Raw genomic sequence first — 26,838 nt, forward strand, 5'->3', positions numbered from 1 at the left:
ATGTTATTACATTGCTCAAAGTATATGTACTTTTGTATATAACCATGGTCTGGGAATTTTAAGTAAATATATTGAAGACTACAAAATACAGTGCAAGATAATGAGAAACACTAGCGAATAGTATCAATGCTTTGTAAATTACATTAAAGAGAAAATATACTAAAATGAAAAAGGAAAAACTGATAAAAAATATTTTGGGTGAGGTTGTGGTTAGCCATTTATTACTTTTTTGTATGAGAGTTAATTAATATTCTAAAAAGGTCTACAAAAAGCTGAACAACCTCTCAAGCTCTGAATTCATGGCACTGACCTTAAGACTTTCTCAGAATGATTTTTAATGCACTCTGTTATTAGTAAAACCTGTTCAAACACATGCCCCATCTGCCAGCACCCCATCTGCAAGAGAGCTTCTTATTCTTGTAGACAGTACAACTTCTGCTTGCTTCCTTGTCTTCTCTACATACCAGCTGTATGGTAATGAGTATGAGCAGCTGAAAATACCGCATGATAACAAAGCTAATATGAAAACAGCAGAACAACACTTCCCCTCAATGAAGCAGTTGCAGCATGAACACAGCAGATAAGCTACTCAACAGAGGTGGGGTGCGTGAGAATTTCATTTGCGTGTATGGGGGGCCCGGGAGTGCTTGTAGGTGTGTGTGCGTGTGCCACATCCGCATGTATGTATATGTGTTAAATATGGGGTTTCCACGTAATTAAAAAATAAAGAGAACCAAGAGCAGCACAGGGTACCAAAGGCAGATCTAAATCTCTAAGCACTTTTGTTAAGACCTGCGAATCAAGTCCTTAAATATTTTCAGTCTCACTTCTTATACAGTAACGATATACCAGGGGCCATTTTGATAAGCTCGTTTTCAAATATGTTAGCAAGTATGTTCCATTTCTTAATTAACTTATTTTGAGGCCTCTAGGGAAAGAAATGGAGTCAGAGCTTAAAATCATAATGGGAACTATTTACTAGACATTTTAGCAGCTAACATAATATGTGAATCAACACACTCTTTTTAATTCTTATACAGCGATTTAAATTGTTTCAATTTAATGGTATTGAAGCCAACACATTTATTCTAAACATCTGAGAAACTCCAAACAAAATACTAAGATAGCACAGGTTACCTTAATTTAGGAAGACATAATGGGGTTAATTTTTACATAGATGATAGTCACAGTGAATGAATCTACATAATGTAAGTAGAACAAATCACATTAATTTTTCACATGCACTAGCTTTCCATTTAGAGATTAACAGTCATTCAGGAAATTATTTAAGAAAATGACCATTTAAAATTGGTGCTAAGCATTTTCTTTCACAATTTGAACAAACTAAAAATGAAAAAATATTCAAAACACTAACTGTAAGTAAAAGAAATAAGTACTATCATATAAGGAGATTTAATTATAACTTTTACCAATACACTGAAAAAGCCTTATGCGGACTTCGTAATAGTTATTAAGTTCTTATTACATAACCATACTTTCTATAGGTTATTTCATTTTATTCTTACAACAACCCTATGAAAGTAAGTACTTCTACTATCTCCATTTTACAGATGAGGCTTAGTAAGTGGTGAAGCTAAGAATGCAATCCCAAGTCTAACTGACTCCATCATCTATGCTGTTAAGCACTCGGCTATTCTGATATAAACTCCATAAGGATGAGGATTTGAGTCTGTTTCATTCACTGTTGTACTCCAAACGCCTAAAGCAGTCCTTGACTCATAGCAATTATTGAATGAATAAATGGAAGAGAAAAGTGGTCAGTTGTTTTTAAGTGTAAATCAATTTAAGTGGGGAAAAAAACTATCAATTTTGTAATAACCCAAATCGTTTTGATACTGAAAAAAAAAATACTTCTTAAAGAAACTTAAAATAAGACTGTTTAGTAACCTAAATTGTGTTCACTTGTTAGATTCAAAAATTAAGACTTTATTTAAAAGATTCTCATAGTTAAACACTCATGTCTGAAAAGGCTGCTACAGGATGAATAAGAGCAAAATCGCACTGATTTTGGTGCTCACTTCAGCAGCACACACACTAAAATTGGGACGACACAGAGAAGATTAGCACGGCCCCTGCACAAGGATGACACACAAATTCCTGAAGCTTCCATATTTAAAAAAACAAAAAGAGCAAAATTGCACTGATTTTACTATTTTTGCATATTTTTGTAAATCCACTTTACCTGTCTTCATTTTACTCTATAACTATAAAAATGTACTTTTCCTGTTAGCTTAACATATTCCTTGACTTCAAATATAACAAGGCCATGAGCTTCCCTAACATAAAAGATTGGTACACTATGCATCAGAACCTGAATTGAAAGAATAGTTCCAACTTAATAAAATACTCCCCAATCATCCCTTAAAAAATAAGACATACAACTGCATTTTCTCAAAGAAGAACGAACTTTTAACACCACTTAACCAATTCAAAAATCCCACAAATTCACACAAGATTTACAAAAACAGTACTATACTGCCCCTACATGTTCAAACTAGTAGTAACAAGGACATTTTAAAATCCAAAGTGATAATGCAGAGATTTTTGTGGAATACTGAAAAGCTGTTTAATCTTAAATTGTGCCCAAGTGAACTATACGTAATCACCCACACATAAAAATGTAATTAAATATAGGAATAACCTACAAGTTTTGATTTACATTTTCAATACTAGCAAGGAGAAAAAAATTAAGAGAATTTCACCCAAAATTGTATTTTTTCTCTCAAATACAAGATACATGAAAATATAAAATAATCAGAAACAAATAACTAGCTCTGTGTTTTTGGAGTCAGTATTAATGTATTAATGTTTGAGAAATACTTATTCTTAATTGTTCTTCCTCTAGCCCTAACTAAATGTCAATAAAGTTTATAAATATATAAACATTTATATATAGAGATACTACCAAAGTCACAAGAGAAACCTAGTATCATATTCACTTTTTATAAAAAAAAAAAACTTATCTTACTTTTCACAATTTAGGGATAAAACACTCTATATGCAAATAAAGAGATGTGCGGCATCATGGAAATAACTGAACTGTAACTTCTAACATTTAGAATGTCATTGGCTTCACCATAAATGGTAGTCCTTTCCGCTCTTACTTTCTATGGTGAAGTTTCTATAATATTAAAAAAAAAATCTTAACTTATATCTATCATTTATATCTACCATAAATATATCTCCTATAAATTATATCTATCATTATATAATTGGTTTATATGTGAGACACACATTAATTTATGCAACTTTCCACAAGTCAGATAGGGCCAAGAACTCTAATTCTGACGCAGGAACAATCCAGAAAGAAATCACTAGGTGAGCTTGATAGGATATTAAAATTTCCTTCCAAGAATATGAAAAAATGGAAGAAAATGGAATCGTATTTAATCTTTCAGGACCTCAAAATACTATTCTGTGCTAGATACTATCTAACAGTATTTGAAAACCAGTAGATTATACATTTCAATAAAATTACCAACATAATCCTATCAAGTCAGAGAAAGACTGTGTCTGTATATGAATGCACATGTATGTAGTATCTATACAAACAAATGGAGAAACTATAAGACAAATTACCCTCAGTTGATTTAGAAAAGAAAAGCGTACAATTGAATAAAGGAGTCTGGTGGCACACTATATACTGGAGCACACCAAACACGCTGTCCCCACCCAGGCAGAATTCTCAGGGTCACCAAAACGTTAAATTCTATAAAAGGTAGGACTTTTTCTGCTTTGTTCGCTAATGTATCTAAAGTGCCTAGCACATGAAAAGATGTTCAGCGTCGCTCCTTATCAGGGAAATACAAATCAAAACCACACTCAGGTATCACCTCACGCCAGTCAGAGTGGCCAAAATGAACAAATCAGGAGACTATAGATGCTGGAGAGGATGTGGAGAAACGGGAACCCTCTTGCACTGTTGGTGGGAATGCAAATTGGTGCAGCCGCTCTGGAAAGCAGTGTGGAGGTTCCTCAGAAAATTAAAAATAGACCTACCCTATGACCCAGCAATAGCACTGCTAGGAATTTACCCAAGTGATAGAGGAGTACTGATGCATAGGGGCACTTGTACCCCAATGTTCATAGCAGCACTCTCAACAATAGCCAAATGATGGAAAGAGCCTAAATGTCCATCAACTGATGAATGGATAAAGAAATTGTGGTTTATATACACAATGGAATACTACGTGGCAATGAGAAAAAATGAAATATGGCCTTTTGTAGCAACGTGGATGGAACTGGAGAGTGTTCTGCTAAGTGAAATAAGCCATACAGAGAAAGACAGATACCATATGGTTTCATTCTTATGTGGATCCTGAGAAACTTAACAGGAACCCATGGGGGAGGGGAAGGAAAAAAAAAAAAAAAAGACGTTAGAGTGGGAGAGAGCCAAAGCATAAGAGACTGTTAAAAACTGAGAACAAACTGAGGGTTGATGGGGGGTGGGAGGGAGGGGCGGGTGGGTGATGGGTATTGAGGAGGGCACCTTTTGGGATGAGCACTGGGTGTTGTATGGAAACCAATTTGTCAATAAACTTCATATAAAAAAAAAAAAATAAAGTGCCTAGAATTGTGCCTCGCAATTAATAGATGTTTATTTGTTGTATAAGCTAATTAACCTCTGATTTTGATATGTGACCATAAAGTGGGGACAATGAGATAAGTCTCTGAGACAGAACAGCATCTGTAGCCTCCTTAAAGGAAGGCCTCTGCCTTACTCATCTTTGTTACACTAGCAACACACACAGAAAGTATGCCTAATATGTATTAGCAGAATAAAAAAGTAATTTAGTGCTATTAATTTTATGTAGAAATACTAGAAGAAGTAAAACAGTGGTAGAGGTTCTCATTCCTCATTTAATGTATAAGTCGGCTAACAGGAGTCGCATTTAATCCCTAAAGAAAAATAATATATAAGCTCTGAATTATCATTATATATTATATGGAGCTGCCTATAACTAGGTTAGTAAAATTAGGTATCCATTTATATAAGGTATGTTTTACAGTACTTAAATATGCATGTGCCCAGAGACTTAAGACAAGGCTTTGACTACTTTGACATTTCAAAGTGTATTCCATTTTTTGTAGGTGGGTGACAGCTGTAAAACTCAAAGGTCTGTGGAGTCCCACAATTTTGCAGAAAGCTGTATTGCTGACTTCAGAACTTTTTGGAGTTTAGAAAAGTAATACAGTGCATATGTATTACTGAACACTTCCAGTACTTTATACATTAATATTTTTGCAACAAAGTATAGGACCATTCAGATAAATAATAAAACGGTCTTATGTCAGTTACAGTTAGGGTTGGCTAACTTTAAAAAAGTTCTTAGTTCTCAGGACTTGCTGGATTTCTGGTCTGCAGACAAGGGACAGTAGATTTATTTCATATGTGTTTACATTACCAGAACTTAGTACCAAGTTTATTTTTTAGCATATTTTTCATCTGTCTCCCATACTAAACTTAATAGCCTTGCCCTGTGCTGTTAAAATTACTGAACTACTTAAACAGATTGTTATCTATCAACAAAAGGGAGAAAAATTCATGGCAGTTACTTCTACAATGTAGTTGTAGACCTCTAAAACACATTATAATTTGTTTTACATTCATATTTGACAACTGAGACACAGCCTAATACCAAGACATCACTTGATGACAAAAACCATCTAGAAAGCAATGTTATCAGAGTTAGATATTGAAGCCATCATAAATTGTGGGAACAAAGCTAAGAATTACATATTTAAAAACCCAGCATTACATAGCAAAAGTTAACCCTTAAAACATTTGGCAACTAAGGATGGATCTGTTCACTCAACAAACCCTACAACGGTCAGTATACCATAGTGTTTGTGATATGACAGCCAGATGCCTGAGTTAGGATCTCAGCTCCGTCGCTTATCACCTCAAGGGCAAGTTATTTAACTTTCCTGTGCCTCCTCAGATTCCTCATCTGTAAAACAGGGATCCTATAAATACACCACCTCTTTCACAAGGTTATTTTAAGGATTATATGAGTTCCTATATGGAAAGTATAGTACCTCCTCTGCATCCCAAGTTAGACTATATACTATTACCTGATTTTACTGTCATCGAAACACTGGCATTAACAACTACTTTTCTGTTTCCCTAAAGTAGACTCTAAGCACCATGAGGGCATGGTCCCTGTCCATCTAGTTCACTGCTATATCCATGGGTTCTAGAAAAATTTCCAAGCCTGTTCTAAGTATTTCATACATATTTTTGGCTGATATTAATACTAATAAATGTCATGTCAAGGGGTAAGTGAATTTGCAGAAGTATAAATAATGTGAAACACCAAGATGTGAGCCCAAGCAATAATATAGGTTCCTTCTGTCCATCACTTCTCTGATCATCTGCTTAGCAAACATACTTTATGTTTTGATTCAAAGTTACTGTGAAGCCTTTCTTGAGCCATGTGCTTTGAGACTTCGGTGACCCTCTCATGCTCCCACAGTTTTTGTACATGGGTCCATTTAAGCAATTACCTTTTTATACAATAAAGATTTGTTTATGGTTTTTACCACTTGACTATCTAAGATGCTTAAAGGATTGTGATTTTTCACCTTTGTATATCCATCCACAGTTACCAGGGATGAAGAATCATCACCTTTTTATTTATAGCCAGTACCTTGCACAGTACATAGAATAAGACCACAAGAAAATTTATAATTTATATTCTGTTTATTTATGTTTATGCATGACCCATGAAACATTCCTAAGAAGAAAAAGTCTGACATGATCTAAAATAGAATGGTCTGATATGTGGTAACTAATTCCTTTATTGATAAAATAGTGATAACAGAAATTACCAGATCGTTTGAAAATGTCAACTCTTCCCCACTTCCAATGGAATATATGTGTAAGGAAAATAACCCTAGGAAGTAATATTTTACTAGTTTACTCAAAAAATAATAATAATAAGGTACCCTATTAAAATATCTCTCCAGACTTGCTCATATCACCACCCTGTTCTTCCTCCTGTCCAAAGTACTGTAATATTTTTTATTTCAGCATTTTCTGACATTTTTGGGCTACTGTAGACTCTTGAAAGTAGCCATTTAAATGACTTTACCCTATGTTTGTTTCTCCTTCGTTTTCAAAATTGGTAAGTAGTAATTACTTTTAAAATTAAGTGTCAAACTGTATCTGAGTTTATTTAAATTTAGAAAATGAAATATTCAAAATCACAGCTGCAAAGTCATTTAAAAACATTTAGTAAACAAAAACATGTCATATTCTTAACAGTACAAAAACTCCTTCAGAATCTTCCAAGTTTAACACACACTTCAACGAATTAGTCATAGGAATATTTATACTAACTTTCTTCTGCGTATCACTAGGAGCATAAAAAGACAGACATTAAAGATAATTTCTGAACTCTAAGAGTTTATAGCCTAATTGAGGAGAGATATGAAGGTATCAAATAACATCACTGGGCAGTACCTATATGCCTAAGGGCAAAAGGTAATGGCAACAATTACAGTATGTTCCACTGTTGTATGAGGACAAAGGTAGATGCAATCAATGCCAGGAGAAAGGTTCCAACCAGACAGGGAAGCTAGACTGTGAGGTCATATAAAGGATCTAGAAAGACAGAGGCACAAATATAATTGGTGGACACCTGAATAGACCAATCTGGGAGAGAAGTGGAGGATGCTGGCTTTTTTAAAGGTTTCATATTTCTGTATGTTAGGTAAACATCCATCTATTTCTAATTGCCTAAGAGTTCCATGAAACAGATATTGAGTTTCATGAGATGTCTTTCAGGCATCAAGGCATTTTAAAAGACCAGACTTGCTACAGCTACTTTCAATGAGAATTAATCATGGCTAGACTAGATTAAAAAAAAAAAAAAAAAAATGTAAACCTGGATTGGGGCTAAAGGCAAAGCTATGTCAGAAATGTAAAAGTAAGTAGTAGTGCTATAAGAAATAGGCAACTATTTCTGGCAGCTGCTCTTGTTAGTATGAGAAGTACTCTTGTCATACATATTATTAATAGCAGTACACTTTGAGAGAGGCTGTCACTTATACTGTGCAAATATCACACTATAATTCAGAAATATAAAATGATAAATTAAGGTGGTGCAAAAACTGAGATAACCACAAGGCTTGCGGTAAAGATAATGTGTTAAATCAGTGATAAATCATAAAACTACATATGTAGATCATCCATTTAGATAAAAACACAGATTGTAGTTTTAAAACAATGGGAGGAGAAGAAGAAAATTATAGTTGAAAATAATAGGTGACAGGTCAACGGCAAATATTTTCCAAAAAGAATAAAAAATAAAACTACATGAGCAACAAATGATTTCTTGGTCTTACATATTTTCCTCCTGAAGCTATTATATATAAACATATCTCATTATTTTCTCAAAATGAAAAAGATTCCTTTGATAAAAAACCTAGAATACTAAAATTGGAAATAAAATAATCTAGTATTAGCTAAGTAAAATCCACAAAACTTTGCCATGTAGGAATAAATCTACTTAGAATATGATTTCTTAAGGAGCACCTGGGTGGCTCAGTCCATTAAGCTTCTGACTCTTGATTTCAGCTCATGATCTCACAGTTCTTGAGACTGAGCCCCACATCGGGCTCCATGCTGAGGAACTTGCTTGGGAATCTCTCTCTCTTTCTCCTTCTCTCTCTCTCTCGCCCTCCCTCACTCTTCACTCTCTCTCAAAACAAATTTTAAAAAAGAAAGAATATGATTTCTTTCTCTTAAGCAACATTAGAAATCCCTCGTGCTGGTTTTTAATTGGTACAACTTTCTGGAGAGCAATTTAACAGTATTTTTTAAGAATCTAAAAAGGTTCATACTCCTTGACCCAATCAATAATCCTACTTCTAGAAATCTGTGTATAGAGATGTTAAAGATTTATGTACAAAAAAGTTTAAAGCAGGTCACTGTCTAAATCAACAGTAGAATAAATTATGGATGCATTTAGTAGGTTATATATTAATTAATAGCTTTATTATACTTAACGCTGTATATTAAGAGAAATAATAAGCAGTATGCTAAAATTGTAGCAATTAGCCACACAAATATTTTTTTCTACATAACTACAAAAGAATTAGAAAAAAAGATGATGGTTTTAAAGGAAATGTAAGATTTATGGCTTCAACTAACAATCTCATTCTAAAAATTTACCATGAGCTGAAACTCATAAATAAGCAAAAAAATGTATGCACAAGATTTACTGCAGTATTATCATAATCATAAAAATCTATCTTCACTGTTTTATAAGCAAAGTTTCATTGAAACACAGTCCTGTCCATTTACCCATTCATTTAAGTATTGCCTAAAGCTGCTTTCATGCTACAATGGCAGAGATGAATAGTTCTAACAGTGACCATAAGGTCCACAAAGCCCAAAATATTTACTGGTCCTTTGCAGAAAGAGCTTGTGGACCCCTGATTTAAACTAACCCACAATGATAACAACATGCAGGAGTGATATTAACGTTTTCTCAAATGACACAAATATTCTAATTTTATTTCTATTTGCATTTTAAAGAAAAATTGTTTTAAATGTGGTATTTTGAACAAGACTTGATATGGAATATACTTCCCACAAAATTGTTTTCAATTATCAGAAATCCCATTACATTTCATTATTCCCGTACATTTCATTATTGCTTGAGCTCTTGGGTTTCGGGACAACGAGTCCTTGTCCCATATCAACCCTACCTCTCCTCCCACCACTCCCACCAGCAGTCCTATACCACTCTCCTAGTGGTGTTGCTAATACTTATGCTACACAATCAGTACACAGTTCAAACCCAGGAAAATACAGGCATTCTAAACACAGTATTTTGTCTATAAACCAGCATAGTCAGGTATCTTTAAAAGCCCTGTATAAACCAACAACGGCATGTCATTTGGAAATTTCTACCAAAACAATAACAATGAAGAGTAACTTTACAAGAATATTCTAAATGCTTACAAGTCTCCAAACAAAATGAGTTAAGAAATGAGATTTAAGCACTGAAGTACATTTTCCTCCTCTTTTAGTTGTAAAGATATTATTTCTCTAATCACTAAAAAGGAAAAAAAATGCTGCCAAATAAGCTATAAAATTCCATCAAGATGTATCTTGAGGTACATTTTTTTTTGCATTTTAAATATTTCTTATATATGTTTAAAATGCAAAAAAAAATAATGTACCTCAGGATTTAAGAAATGCAGTAGTATCATAATTAGGCATTCCAATTTCAAAGAAAATTCAAAATTTTCAGTTATTTTATAGATTAAGTAAGCTTTGCCTGTAAAATTTCCTCTAAAGGACAATCAGTTCTTTTAGAATAAAGTTATATACTAACTAGTCCTCTCAAATTTTCGTGTCTGGATTACCTATAAGACTTTTAAAAATACAGATAGATTCCTGAGCTTTAATCCAGATCTCTTACATAAGACTATCCAAAAGAGGGGAACCCAGGAATCTACATTTTTAACAAGAATTTTAACAAGTATTCCTCATAATAAGTATGAAGACCTTAATACTAAAAACATTTTTATTTACAGTAACTGGTTAATAACTTGACTGTTATTTCTTTATTGTTCTATTAAGTCCAAACTGCCTCTAATGAGAGACTAGAATAATTTATATAAGTTAGACTACCAATACCAATTTTACACTTAATATGAGGTAAACAAATTTTCTGAAAACCTTTCAAGAGATACAAATTGAAGTTTAAGTTATATCAACTATTTTAAAGGATTTTTCACAATTTTCGAAGTATTTTATTGTGCAAACATTAAGTGGATCAACATCTATGAGAGATGGAAGGACAATACCATGTTTTTCAAATTTTACTAGGTCAAGATTGCTAAAGTCTTATAAGAGGTCACTGTAGTGCACATTAGCTCACTACTCGGAAGAAAAAAAAATGGCCTACAAAATACAGAACTCTATCTGCTTTGTGTACTTTGTTGTCAGTAGAGAACAATCTGCTTGAAAATAAAATGTACCCAATATGAGATATACTAGATGTTACACACAAAATACGATTAATTATATATCATACCAAGTCTTCCTTACATCTTTGATAAAGAAAAATACATTTTGTAAATGTTTATCATCAATTTACCAAGGGAAAATTAGTAAATTAAATAGCAAAGAGCATTCAAATCAATTAAAAGCTATCTAAATTAACCAGGCACAGAATTCCGGGGAGGGGAGGGGGATATAATTACGCTATCCCTCTAATATTTCTAGTAGTCAGATTCAATGAGTTATGCAATTATAAGTTACTGGCAGGCAGGCTGTCTAAAACTGAATGTGCTTTTTAGCTATTCCAAAAAATGTTCTTGTGTGAATTTTACTTTTTGAATTTAGTTCTCTTCTGCTATTACAAATGCAAGGCTATAAATTAACATAACATAGTAACCCAGAAAAGTCAAGCTGCATAGTGACCCTAGGAAGACCTCAGGGAAAGCCTTGAAGTTCTCTATTAATTTTTCTTACAGAATGAGTTGCTGAGCCTTTTAAATTTCATGTACATGTTAGAAGATAAAGGCAAAAATATACACTGTGACATAATGAAGTAATCTACCATATATTGTACCTAAGTTTATTAAAAACAGCAACAAAGAACAAAATCATCTTGATTGTTAATATCTTAACCTTTTGATTTAAAACACCCACATTTCTTTTCTTCAGTTTAAAATTTTACTTGTATTGGTATTTTCTTTTATAGAAGTATAAAAATAATAAATTAGTTTATTAATGACTTTGAAGCTATTCGAGGCCTCTGTGTAAATGCTTAAATCAGAACAGTGACCTCATTCAGAAGTTATAAAAGTGACAAAGTGAACGAAGACAAACACTTTCCGACAACATAGTAAAGAAGAAAATAAGAGGGTGGTGGTATCTGTATTCTATTTTCCATGTTTAAACTGTATTACATTTAAACCTCAATCAAGATGTTTTTCAACATGGCTACCACTTGTTTGGAGTAGAAGAGGGTACTCCTCAAAAGGAGCTAAGATAATTAGAAAACATGTTCTTACAAAGGTTATTTAAGTCCCAGCAAATAAAAGATTCTTTTTACTAAGGAGGAAAAATACTTTTCAGGTGTTCTGTGTTAATCTACTTGTTCAATAGAATATTTCCCCATTAGTTTAAAAAGAAAAAGAGGTAAAAAAGGAAACTAAAACATTCATAGCACTGTTACATGCAATCACCCATTTAATCTTGGGTTGTTTTTGTTGTTGTTTTGGTTTAATGGGTTCAGGATCATAAACATATTTTAGATCTAAAAATATATCACTCTAGTTAATAATGCAGACTAGCAATACCAAGTAACTCAGAAAACACAATAAAACTGCTAACATTAACAGGGTCAGAACTTGGCAAGGGATAGCAGAATGTCATCCTGAAAAACATCCAATAGATCATAACCTGATTATATGTTAGCACAAGTTTTACAAAATGTTTGTTAGTTCAGGATTGTCTATATATAAACTGTATCGTAACTGCCACACAATTGCATGCTATTTTTATTTGATATAACAGCAAAAAGTAATGTCCCTATTACATTAAGTTTGAATTAAAGAAATGGCAATTTAAAATCATACAGTTCTAAGGGTCAGATAAATCTAGGGAACTTGGAATACTCTTTAAAAGAGCTAAATGCTGTAATTCCCATGTATAAGAAGAATACCACCAGCTTTTTGCTTTTCTCACAAAATAAAAACTACAAATTTGGGGTTTTAGTATTTGCCAACATACTTAAGACACGCTTTTCACATTTGCCAATTTTAAATAAATTTAAAGGATTCTAATATCATGAAAAACAAATGAGAGAGAAAAAAAGGTGGATTGGGTAACCTTGCCCTCTAGGCTCTCATTCTATTATAATTACCACTTACATAAGTTTTATCTAGCTACATAATGCGCTGATAATTTATAAATATCAATTGAAATTTGGAGCATTTCTTCACTAAAGAAGACAGAAGAACTTCATTTAAATAAATATTCCTATTTTTTAAATGTAAGACTTACCCGTCTTCGACAAAAGGGGAGGCCTTGGGCAATGATGCTAATGCTAAATATCTTCATCACGGTTTGATGTGGTAGAGGCTCTTTTGCACTTTTAAGATCAACAGGAACCAAGCCATGGTTTAAAGTAGCTTTTCCTGGTTTTGACATTTTAAAACTCCTCTCAGTTGATGAATACTTTCTACATGTAATACAGGCACATTACTAAAAATTCTAGCCACCAAATTAAAATATAATTTTCTAATTAAAAAACAAAACAAAACAAAACAAAACAAAAAGGCTGAGAACCCAAGGCCTGCTGCTTTTGTCTTTCAACCTTCTCCTACCAAATGTCCTGACCTGTCTGAGGCTTGGTGAAGTGCAAACTATCCTAGAATAGCCAGGAATTATAAACTACTGAAGTGAAAGCTCCTGCTCCTGCCAGTCAAACAGCTGGTGAACCTCCCATACAAAGTCAGTAATGGGAATACAACCAAAGCAGGGCAATGCTGTAGGGTCCCTTTTCAAACTTCTGCAACTACTAACTCAGGTATTCCCTAGAAAGTGAAAGTAAAGTTTTCCTTACAAAACTCCAAAAAATAAATACTGTATTGTCTCTCAAATATCTTGAGTCTTCCTTACCCAAATATCAGCATTAATATCTTAGGAATGTTTTTAAAATGTGCTTCACATTTAAGGACAGTATGCATACACACATTTGTTCTTAGATATATTCAGAATGAGCACTATATTCTCAAGCATTCATCTTAAGCATGCTCTCTTTTCCATACATACCATTCTTTATCTCATACTAAAACATTAAATTCACTCTAGCTCCCTAAAGCTATTAATATGCACTTCACATTAATCTTATCAGTAGACATTGTAGTTGTTTGCAAACGTCAGTTCAATTGCTGTAATTCTGAAAAACTCAGTGATTCCACTTGAAAGTATATGTCATGTGATTAAAGACAGATATATATGTATATATATATATATATATATATATATATATATATATAAGCAAATACTTATAAATGTAGCCTGTGATGGGAAATTATTATAGTAAATAGTAACTAAGCCATTCATCGCAAATCGCTAGTGCCTAATTTCTCCAACATGCCATGGTCAGATAAATCTTCCTAAAACACAGAGAGAGAATGTGGTGTACAATCCAAACCTCAGAAACTTTCAATGGTTCCTCAATTTGGAGACGAAGACTCTCCTCAAAGTGGTCCCAAACTAATCTTTCCAGCATTACCTCAAACATTTCCCTAAATTAACCACTTATGCCAGTGTTACTTAATACTACGCTTTATATTCAAACCCATGAGCTAGACTGTTAACGAAGATAAGAAAAAAAAACTGAGCATGAGAATTAATAGATGGTAGGTAATCGACACGAACTATGTTCACAACGCTCGGTTAACTAAGTTTGTTTTCTCCGTCCATTCCACTGTCCTTTCCAAAAGCCAGTGATCTCACTTATCTCTCCTTCCAATAGCCTTTATTGATCTCTATAAAGGGAACTTAGAATGTGATATGGAAAGAATTAGAAAGGAGAATGTCAGAAATCAGTGATTTCTTTTTTAACATTGGAGAGATCTGTCTTTCTAAATATAAAGTGGGCTACTAGGAAGCCAATCCATACACTAGAAATACTCCTAGCCCCACCAAGACGCTATTTTATTAAACTACATTTTCCTTTCATACCACAATTTCAAATGCAGTTAAAAATGCAAAATCATTATCAGAGGTGACATTTTTAATTACACAAAAGTAAACAACCAAATTTCTCCAAAGAAAATACACAAATGATCAATAAACACATGTAAAGATGTTCAATATCACTAACCCCTAGGGAAAAGCAAATCAAAGCCAGAATGAACCACTACTACACACCCATTACGATGGCTACAGATATACACACATACCATAACAAGTGGTAGCAAGGATGTAGAGAAATTGGAACACTGTTTACTGTTGATGGGAACTTAAAATGTAAATGCTGGTGGGAGGTAGCTACTGTAGAAAATAGTGTTATCAGTTCCTCAAAAAACTTCCACATGATCCAGCAATTCCACTTTTGGGTAAACCCCCCCAAAAGAGAACTGAAAGCAGGGACTCACAAATAGATATTCATACGTCGCAACATATTCACAATAGCCAACAGGTGGAAGCAACCCAAGTAACCACTGACAGATGAACGAGCAAACAAAATGTGGTACACACACAGAATGGAATATTATTCAGCCTTAAAAAGGAAGGAGATTCTGGTATATGCTACAACATGCATGCACCTTGAAGATATAATGGTTAAGTGAAATAAGTCAGTTTAAAAAGGAGAAATATTGTATGATTCCACTTACATGAGGTACATAGTTATTACATGGTTAATTCATGGAGACAGAAAGTAGAATGGTATTGCCAGCAGCAAGTGGAAGAAAGGTCTAGAAAGTGAGTTTTTAATGGATATAGAGTTTCAGTTGGAAAAGATTAAAATGTTCTAGAGATAGAGATGGAGATGTTCTGCCCAACATTGTGAATGTATTTAAAGCCAGTGAATCGTATGCTCAAACATGGTCAAAATAGTAAATTTTATGCTATGGATATTTAACCACAACAAAACAATTTATTTTAATAAAAAAGTAAATAATTTAGAACAATAATCACCCCTCTCCCCACCCCCCCCCCAAAAAAACCAACCCAGAGATCTAGGGATAGAAGAGAGTGTACTGGGAATCGTTAATTTGATATGGCCAAAAAAAAAAAAAAAAAGGTGAGGCTGATATCTAAGATAACCATGTCTCCAGCCTCACCAATGGGGGCGATAAATATCTCCAGCCTCATTCTAGTCCTATCACCTCTTCTGATGCTCACTTTATTTCTTAACACAAGACTTTTTTTTCCCCCCAATATAACATGATCTTACTCCTTATCAAAAAAAGCCCTTTGTTGCATGCAGTAGCTCCCATGGAATGCCCCTTTCCAAGTTACTATCAGTATCCACTTTGTTAATATTATATATCATTTTATGTATACTGACATTCTTTATTCTCAAAAAAATTCTCAGTGATACCTTTGAAATCAGTTATTTAATTAAACCTTCAAAATTCCTTTCTTTGAACCACAAAGATATAATTTAAACTATGTGTTATCTTAATGCAGAAAAATTAGAAGAACATAGTGCATTCCACAAGTTTAACAAATTCTTCTGCACAGAAACATGAATCAAACAGATCAACTCCAAACTTAACTTTTACTTAATCCACTGATTAATAGAGATAACATACTGAAAATTATAAATTTTTCACTTTTATATTTAAAACTTTAAATATAAACTTTTTTATATTTTAAATTTTTTAAAGATTTAAAATCAAAGAACTTTACAGTTACATGTATTTACATGTAGATAGTCTTAAAGGAAAATATGAAGCTTTCTAATTTCCTTGGAGTCTGATCCTAAGGAGAAAGAAAAAAAACGATTTGGAACTAAAAAAAAAAATTTGGACTAAGAAAATTAAAATTAAAATGAACAGTGTTCTGTCTCCTGCTTGTAAGAGGGCAGAAATTGTTATGAAGCAGAATATCAGTTTTTCATTTTTAAGAAATTATTTATGATGATAAGAGTAGTAGAGGCTATTTGTATATTAAATGTGTTTTACATTAGATAACCAAGTTTTGATGAACACAAAGTAATGACATTTAATTCAACTCATTTTTTTAAATCAGTAAATAGCTGCCCTCAACTGGATAGTACAGAGTATTGCAACACTAGCAAACCAAACACTAAATCCAACTATGTGCCTACAATATATTTCCATAAAAAAGAGATATTACTAGTAACTGGGCAAAGTGAGTATTAATTTTCCAAAGTATATACTACCAAGTTTCATCATTTTGGGGGATTCAAGTTAACAGTACTTCTAAAGTAATGTTCTCAATCAGCATGAAAACATTCAAAACACCAACATTTTAAATACAGAAGAAAAAAAAAAAAAACAATGAGGGAAATTATAGACCATGCATAGAAGAACTCTAATTGTTAACACTTTAAAATGCACCTAGTTCCATATGTTCAAGAAAAAGTAAAGTCTTGGTCTCAATCATATTTTTTTTTAATTTTTTTTTTAACGTTTATTTATTTTTGAGATAGAGAGAGACAGAGCATGAAAAGGGGAGGGGCAGAGAGAGAGGGAGACACAGAATCTGAAACAGGCTCCAGGCTCCAGGCTCTGAGCAGTCAGCACAGAGCCCAACGCGGGGCTCGAACTCACGGACCGTGATATCATGACCTGAGCCGAAGTTGGACGCTTAACCGACCGAGCCACCCAGGTGCCCCAACTCAATCATATTTTTTAAAACACTTAAGATATTCTTATTTATTAACTCTCCTCCCAAGCTCAACTCTTCAAACAGACACTTTTTAAGATGTTATGAACAAATATTAACAAGATGCTATATAGTAAGTAGGAGCATAAATGCTAGAGCCAAACTACCTTAATCCAAAGCCTGAGGTTCTACTACTTATGAGTGGTTTGACCTTAAATTTATGACTCTATGCCTCAGTTTCATCTATATAAAACCTCCTCCCAGGATTTATACCAGTATTGACTTAGTTAATGTAAGTGAAGCACATAGAGCAATGCTTCACATCTAGTAAGTGTTCAGTACTGTTAGCTTCCGTTACGACCATGACCACGACAACGACAACAACTACCACTACCACTACTGCCACCACTACCTACCGCCACTCCATTAGGATCAAAAATCACATAGAGCTTTGTATTCTATCTCAATTTTAAAAGTCACTAGGAAAGCAAACAGAGATTCTAAAATCCATCTGTAATAACTTTAAGATAGAATATCTTAAAACATAATCATCTACAAGTTTTAGAAAGGCTTCCATAATTCTGGCAAAATTTTTACCTAAAAATGAAGCTGTGATGTCTTTTAAGATTCCAGATGTCACTGACTATCCATCCAACAATACAACATTAGGGAACTTGTGGTAAAGAGAAGGTCTCTGTAAGGTATTTTGCCCATGCATCACTTTCTGATTTTCTTTCTTCTAAAAGTTTTTATTGGTCAAAGATGATTATATATAAATGCTAGTGTACCAAATATCACCAATATGGTACTTCTAAAATGTATTACGGTCCCATACATTCCAGTTCTCTTACAACAGCTACAAAAAGATTTACAGCTGTTTATTCTGGATTTCTACCTTTTCTTTCATTTATTATTATATTGAAGGCTAGGATTTAACTGCTCTTGACCAAAGGCCACAGTAGCTTAAAGATTTTCCATTTTCATAAACCATATTCTTGAATCAGCTGAAACAACTCACTTGGAAGATAAGTTTACCTACAAGTATGAATGATTTCATACCAAGAGTTTACAAAGTCTCATATCGAAAACTTCTGACAGGAAGAATATCAGCATACATCATTTAAACTCCGTATCATTCACTACCTCTATGAATTTAAACAAGTGACTTGACTTACACTTTGGTAGAAACAGAAAAAATTCCAGATGCTAAATATTATACCACTATAAAAGTGAAATAAATCAGACTCAAGATCCTTTTGAGACAAGAATATGGTATTATAAAACATACTCATGTATTCAGGGATACAGAATGAGACATTATTCTCTGTATGTCAGTCATTCTTTTCCATCTTTCCTAACACCTTAGATACCAGAGTGTTAAAGTGTCTTCCTAGTCTAAGCAATCTATGTAAAAAGAGAGCAATTTAAACAGAGGCAAACAATGATAAATCAAGAAATTAAGTTCTTTGCTTAATGATAAATGAATGGTCAAGCTTGTAAAAACTGCAAAAAAAAAACAAAAAAAAAATCTGAACAACGGACTGTTACTTCAATCGTAGAAACAAAAATACAATCAGATTTAGAATGCAAGAAAAATATAAATATATGGCATTCCCTTTAAAATTTTATTATTCACAGGGGCGCCTGGGTGGCGCAGTCGGTTAAGCGTCCGACTTCAGCCAGGTCACGATCTCGCGGTCCGTAAGTTCGAGCCCCGCGTCAGGCTCTGGGCTGATGGCTCAGAGCCTGGAGCCTGTTTCCGATTCTGTGTCTCCCTCTCTCTCTGCCCCTCCCCCGTTCATGCTCTGTCTCTCTCTGTCCCAAAAATAAATAAACGTTGAAATAAATAAATAAATAAATAAATAAATAAATAAATAAAATTTTATTATTCACAAAAGGCATAGGTCAAATGAATAGAAACATTTTATAAAAATTAAAAACATTCAAAATGATTCCTTAAAAAGTTATAAAAGACATTTAAATGCTCAAAGTGTTCAACTAAGATTACAACTTCCAATTATAATGTATTTGAGATAGTCATGTATACATTTAACGGAGCAGTCCCTTCCTTATCCAGCATTTCAGTTAACCATGGTCAACTGAGGTCGTGAAGCAAATGATCTTTCTTCTGGCATATTGCCAAAAGGTCAATAGTACCTAATGCTTTACCACAATGCCTACACCATTCACCTCACTTCATCTCATCACATGAGCATTTTATCATCTTACACCATCACAAGAAGAAGGGTTAGTACAATATTGAGAGATCATATTCACATAACTTTGATGTTAGTATACTATTATAATTATTCTACTATTAGCTATTGTTGGTAATCTCTTACTATGCCTAATTTATACATTAAACTTTATCATAAGTCTGTTTGCATACGAAAAACATAGTATTTACAGAGTTTGATACTATCCAGGGTTTTAGGCATCCACTGGGTGTCTTGAACGTATTTCCCTGCTAATTTTCTTTACTGGGCACCAAGGGCAGCCCCTAACTACATAAGAGAAATTAGCTTGAGTTCTGAAACAGCACATGCAGTTTATACAAGTGTTATAAAAATGTGACCTGGTAATCAGACATTTGCAAAATAAAAGCATTATGTATGCATCATGTACATACTTTACAATGTCAAAGTAAAAATGCTACAATAGCAGATTACATAAAGTATTATAACTGCTTTGATTTATATACCCAAGATCTGACTGCTGAACATTTAGGTTGTTTCTGAATTCTACTGGAATTTTCCCGTTATTTCTAAATGACTGGCTAAAAATAAAGTTATAAAAAGTAAAATATAGAAAAACTGATCAGACAAGTCCTTCAAAATGATGACAAAACTACACCCATGGTACACTAGAAATTTCATGATTCAAAAACACCCAACTATTCATGAACTTATTTACAACTAAATTATTCTTGACTAAACTGTTGCATCTATCAACTCTCAGCCAAATTACTTGCAGTTGATACTCCAGGTAAATTTATCAGTATCCAAAAAACATTGGGTGAATTTTAAGTTCTAGTTTCAGCTCCACCACTAACCAGTGACCCTACATAAGTCTCTTAACTAGTCTCAGATTTCAGATTTCTAGAATGAGGAGGCTGGACTAGATGACTGAGAATGAAGTCTCTTGCAGTTTTAAGAGTATATTACAGTTCTGTTGGTACCACGCATAGAGCCTTCTTGGAATAGTGCTGGATTGTCAATTTGGTGAGCCTTCCTTTATTATAGTTTGGTGAATAGTATAGTTACAAAATACATCTAGATAAAATTCACTGCTACAATTCATTTGTGTATACCTTCTAAAAACTATCCCTTTATTGTGAATATATGTTAGTGTTGTATAATGATGAGAAAATATTTTCACTGGAAAAAAGCTACATGATGTAATCAGATGAAATTCAAGAAAAATAATCTTTGAGATTTTTCTGGTTCCATATTATACCATAATAATTTATATATTTTTTTATTTCCTACTTACCATAGCAGCTTAGTGACATCAGAATATATATGTGTGTGTATATATATATATATATTTTTTTTTTAAATAAGCAAACTTTGGATTTTACTGCCATATTTGTCTTAGAACTTTGTTATATTAAAATGACACTTCTCATTATTTCATTAAACATTTAAAGAAATATTTGTGATAAAACAAAAATCCAACTATAGGATTAAATTTTTTAAGTATTTCAGAAATGCCCAGTATGAAGTCCTTAATGACTTTAACATATAACTTGCCTCATGATTAAGTTTAACTCTTACAGTCTGTGCTGAGTTAACCCCAGCTGTTAAAGTGGTCTTACACAGCTGCTCACCAAGAATTCAGTTGATGATTATTATAGTTATACCTTTAAGTCAACTATGACAAAAATGACTCAGTAATTACAGGTATTTCAGTCATGCAAAAGCCTCATGAGATGACAAAGTGATTTAAAGAAACTTAATTTTCCACAATCCTCAAAATAAAATTAGGTGTAAGAAAGAAGACAAAAACTAATATTGGTTTTTGAAGACATGTCATTTAAGTTACTTTTATGAACAAGTTTAAGCATTAAAGGTTCATTAACCCTTCAGTTAAACTAAATATTACTTATCAATTATTTATTTCTCCTACAAAAATTCTGAAGAGTGGGGCACCTGGGTGGTTCAGTCGGTTAAGCATCCAACTTTGGCTCAGGCCTTGATCTGGCAGTTCCTCAGTTCGAGCCCTGCTTCGGGGCTCTGTGCTGACAGCTCAGAGCCTGGAGCCTGATTCAGATTCTGTGTCTCCCTCTATCTCTCTGCCTGCCTGCCTCTCTCTCTCTCTCTCTCCCCCTCTCTCTCTCAAAAAAAAAAAAAAAAAAAATTAAAAAAAAATTCTGCAGAGTGCTGTGGGTCAGGGAGTCATAAATAAGGGCATAATATTAATAAATCTTTTAATAATAATGATAATAATAATAATGTCATGCAGGTGGTTTTTCAGTACAGCTTTAAAAATATTAAGCTCCAATGTAGTTAAGTTCACCAAATTGATGGTTTAACACATTATAGAAACTTATCCTATGAAAAATAAAGAGCTCAATCTATGGAAATGTAAGATACTTGACTGTGTTGACAATTTAAAAAGTAAAATCAGAGGGGGAAGACAACTGTGTTTATTATACTGTTAAGTTTGGCACAATTATAAATAAAAAACAATTACTTTGAGATGAACATAGTTCCACAATTTCACTTATATAATTCTCAGTAATATGCTATGAAAGCATGTGAGATTTATCAATATTCAGTGAATACTGACAAAGTACTCATTTATCAATATTCACTTTAACATCAAGTTTAAGTATAGAATTATTCACTAAGCATAGAATATACTTTAAGTATAGAATTAAGCTACAGAAAAGACATATATAGGGTCTCATTCCTGCATGGGCTGACAGCTGATACCACTGGCCTTTTACATTGTCAAAATTACACACTAACATTAATTTTATAGCTGAAGTTTAAAATAAACTGTAGTCTAAGTTTTCATTCTTCCCAGGAAATAAAACACTAACTAGTTATTAAGAAAGATTAAAAGTAAAACTCCATCCCTGTAATTCTTGGTTATGCATAAAACAAAGATCACAGGATGGAAGCAGGAAGCCCAGGAATGCTAGGAGACTATCAGAGACCAATAGGAGATATAAAGGAAGTTTACGGCTAACAGGGCTTAGAAAATATGATGCATTTTTTTCAGACTGATACAGTGATGTGGGAGAAGAATTAAACACTGCCAGAGCTCCTAGTAGATCATGTTATATTTCACTTAAATATTAGAAAAGACTGGGAAGTATCATTATCCTACATCTTATAGACAAGGAAACTGAAGCTCCAAAGGGCTTAAAAAATTGTTCGAGGCAACAGAGCTGCGAGGCAGTGGAGTTGAGATTTTTACCCTAGCATGTCTAATTCCTAAACTCATGTTCTGTATTAAAAACATATTCTATTCTGGGGTGCCTGGGTGGCTCAACTGGTTAAGCATCTGACTTTGGCTCAGGTCATGATCTCGAGGTTGGTGGGTGTGAACTCTATGTTGGGCTCTGTGCTGACAGCTCAGAGCCTGGAATCTGCTTTAGATTCTGTCTCTCTGCCCCTCCCCCACTTGCACTCTGTCTTTGTCAAAAATAAATACTAAAAAAAAAATTATTTTTAAAGCATATTCTATTCTATAGAATGTTAAGCCTAACTTACTTGTGTACTTTATAATTGGGCTGTTTGGAGTTTTACTTTTTACCATACAGGAAACCTTGGTTTGTGAGCATAATTCATTCCGGAAACATGCTTGTAATCCAAAGCACTCCTATATCAAAGTGAATTTCAAGAACCATTGGCTCAGTTGTGATCATGTGATGCTTGGCGTCACATACTACTCGTATTGCAAGACATCACTCATTTATCAAGTTAAAATTTATTAGAAAGGTTTGTTCATCTTGTGGAACACTCATAGAACAAGCTACTTGCAATCCAAGGTTTTACTGTATATGTTTCAGGTATGTAAGTTTGCCAGATAACGGAGCTCTAGATAACGGAAATAAAGTATTGTGTAAGACACATATATTATATATGGAATCTGCTTTAATGAGCCTGAATTTTATGAAGTCCAAATGAAAAGAAAAAAAGAAACAGTTATAAAAGCAAAGATATTATGATCCCCCTATAGCAGACTGTATTTTTCAAAGATGGTCATTGCAATATCCCCCATCTTACATGCTCTTCTTACAATGTACTCTGACACGCATTCCACTGACGAGTGAAGTTTATTTCAAACAAAAGAGAATGTGTAAGTTACATTATGTGACTTTCTAGTATAAGTCTTAAGAGATTCAGCTTCCACCTTACTTACTGAAATACTCATATGGTAGCCCTGTTTTAAGTAGCCTAATTGCCCTGAGGCCACCATGCTGTGAAGAAACTTAAAATAGCCCAGGTAAAATGACCACACATGTAGAAGTCCTGAGACTATATGAAGACAAGAAGATTCCTTTTTATTTTTTAATTTTTTAAATGTCTATTTATTTGAGAGAGAGACAGAGAGAGAGACAGAGAGACAGAGCACAAGCAGGGGAGGGGCAGAGAAAGAGGGAGACACAGAATCCGAAGCAGGCTCCAGGCTCTGAGCTATCAGCATAGAGCCTGACTCGAACTCACAAGCCATGAGATCATGACCTGAGCCAAAGTTGGATGCTTAACTGGCTAAGCCACCCAAGTGTCCCAAGAAAAAGATTCTTGGCCAGCCCCCAGCTGTTCTAAACTCTTATTTCCCCTGTAGATACCATCTGAATGAAACCCTGAATTAGCAATGCCCAAGTGAGCCCCTCCCAAATTCATAACCTGAAAGAACAATGAAAAATAGTAAATGAGTTGTTGTTTGTTATAATCTATAAAGCTTTGTAATGACTGGTTAAGTGACAACAGATAACTGAAACATCTTACAATAATACAAGGAGCACCAAGAACACTGGTTTACTGTTGTAATATGATAAATATTATCTTAGTAGAGTGTTAACTTCAAAACTAAATGAGAATGGAAAGGATAACAGGGGATCCAGGATGAAAATTTGGGTATTTGGAGGGTGGCAAAAGTTTTGGTGACAAATTCTCACCTTGATGATACCCAATTCGAAATGAGGTGTTAAGCAAGTCTCTGGCTATTTTAATAATAAACTTGACAAACTGTTACACATTGCCCTGGTATGAATGTATATCCAAAAGAATTTGATATGTGACAAATAAAGGAAAACTCAGCTTATTTTTGGATTTCCTAAAATCATGCTTGTCTTTATTCAAACCAAACTCAAATGACTAGAGGAGCAGGCAGCAAAATGAAGGAAACAGGTCAGGTTTAAGACCTGGAAAGCCCATTTAAAATTGCAAATGATTGTTGTTATGTATACACATGAGCTTAGTAAAGCCAGATACTACACATTTGCAAAATAAAAAAATCAATATTTTTAAGTAAACTCTCCAGATTTTCAATTATTGGCAACAAATTTGAGTGTGTTAAAAAAATACTATATAAGCAATTTGCAATCTCTGCTCTGTTCTGGAGTGAAAAAACACAAAAACTAAATATAAGATTATTGATAGCTAAATGATATACAAGAATTCTCTTAAAATTTTAATCTCTTCTATACCAGTTAACAGAGTGAATGAGTATTACAAAATAAACCTGAAAACTGAAACTGAAAGTGATAAACATTATGGATGCACTTGAGCATATTTAAAGTTTTCACTCATTAGACCCTAAGACAGATGGCAGCATATTGGCAAAGTACAAACAATTCATTCTTGAAAACGAAATTTATAATGTAGACATATAAAACCAACATCTGGAACTAAGCAAATGAATAACTTATTTTACAAATGCACAAGTACTTTCTTCATACTTCATTCCTTATTTGCATCTGATCTCAATAACCACAAATTTCCACTTAAGACCAACCAAAAACAGAAAATTAAAGCATTTTCACTTTGAAAGTAAAGCTGCTTCTAAAAGCAATTGTGATTTCTAAAGCAGAGGAGCTACCTTCAATAACAGCATCGGTAAAGACCAAATGAACAGCAGGACATGGTACATTTGAACAAAGTAAATCCTTTGCTTAAAAAAAACAAACAACCAAACAATAATAATCTTATACACTATTTTTAGCCCTGTTGATCTATAAAAACAATCATCATTCTTCTATTTACTTTTTATATAATTGGAAGTTAAAGTTTACATGCAAGATGCTACCAAGGATTCTTACTACTAGGAGGAATCAAGTTAGCATTCTGTATCAGATGCAGCTAGTAGCTATACCAACATTTTACAAAATGTGCTCTCTAGAATGCATCCGAAATAGAAATAATTTCAACCTGACTGAAAACTATTCTTCCATTCATAATGACTGCTATCATTTGTTTATAATCATCTCTTAACTGTGAGAAATTTAGGTATTTCTGTAGTATTAAGCAGTAATTAATTATAGGATTTCTATAGAAGTACCAAAGAGAATCTTCTTTTGCATTTATTCTAGTTCCAGCTATTCAGTTCAAGAACACCCACATATCATTATAGAATAGAACTAGCATTTCCACCCCTTCTGAACATTTTCACATGAGGACTCAAAGCCCCAATACCACCAAAATTTACTTTCAGGTTCTCTTTCAAATTCCTTCTAGGGTTAACATTAACAACCAATTAGAAGGAGAAAAAAAAATCTGTTAGCAAAAGTGCTTCATGGTTAGCAGGGGCAAAATTTATAAATATCAAACAGCTGGACTCAGTGCTAAAAGTCACAATAATTTAGGCAAAAATCAGTGGAATAGTTTCAATGTATCTAAGAGATAAGTATCTTTGGAAATAAAAATATTCTGCATAGCATGTTACCTAGCCTGGAGTAAGTAGTTAGTTAAGTCAGTTTTAGTATGATCGTATAACCTGACAATAATAAATCTTATGAAATACAATACCTAATACTCATTAAGGACTTACTATCTACCAGCCACTTTTCTAAGTACTTTATGTATACTGTCTCATTGAATCCTCTCAACACTGTATTACTGATGATGCTACTATCATCCTTAAGATAACTCTACAAGAGAAATTAACAGTTTGCCCAAGGTCAAATTGCCCCGAAGTTACAGAGCTAATAATTGAAAACTTCCCAGTGTGACTACAGAGATCATAGTCTCTGCTTACTGCTATTCATAAGCATTTGCATTTGTTATAGATATGTTATTGAGGGCACAGTCTATTGAATCACTCATGAAGCCCCATGTGAGAAATTCCTTTTATATATTAGGAAAAGGGGTTGTGTGTGTGTGTGTGTGTGTGTGTGTGTGTGTGTGTGTGTGTGTGTATGAGAGAGAGAGAGAGAGAGAGAGAGAGAGACTGAATTGTTTTCTCTTTCTTAGAGAGGACCAGCATATCCTCCTCTTCATTTTAATCACAAGGAAACAGAG

The 26,838-nt window shown here is 33.5% G+C and overlaps 1 protein-coding gene and 1 non-coding gene across 5 annotated transcripts in view; one reads left to right on the forward strand and one right to left on the reverse strand.

Moving 5' to 3' along the window:
• Window positions 1-26,838, reverse strand: part of FBXW7 (F-box and WD repeat domain containing 7) — a 222,861-nt gene that overhangs the window by 47,311 nt on the left and 148,712 nt on the right. The window lies entirely within an intron of this gene.
• LOC124521383 (U6 spliceosomal RNA) lies at window positions 2,032-2,138 on the forward strand. Its single transcript, XR_006964481.1, has one exon. It is a non-coding gene; the product is annotated as a U6 spliceosomal RNA (small nuclear RNA).

The sequence above is a fragment of the Lynx rufus genome, unplaced genomic scaffold (genome assembly GCF_022079265.1).
Source record: "Lynx rufus isolate CCGP_SWC_20201006 ecotype Redwood Valley unplaced genomic scaffold, mLynRuf1.p SCAF_3, whole genome shotgun sequence".
NCBI lineage: Eukaryota > Metazoa > Chordata > Mammalia > Carnivora > Felidae > Lynx > Lynx rufus.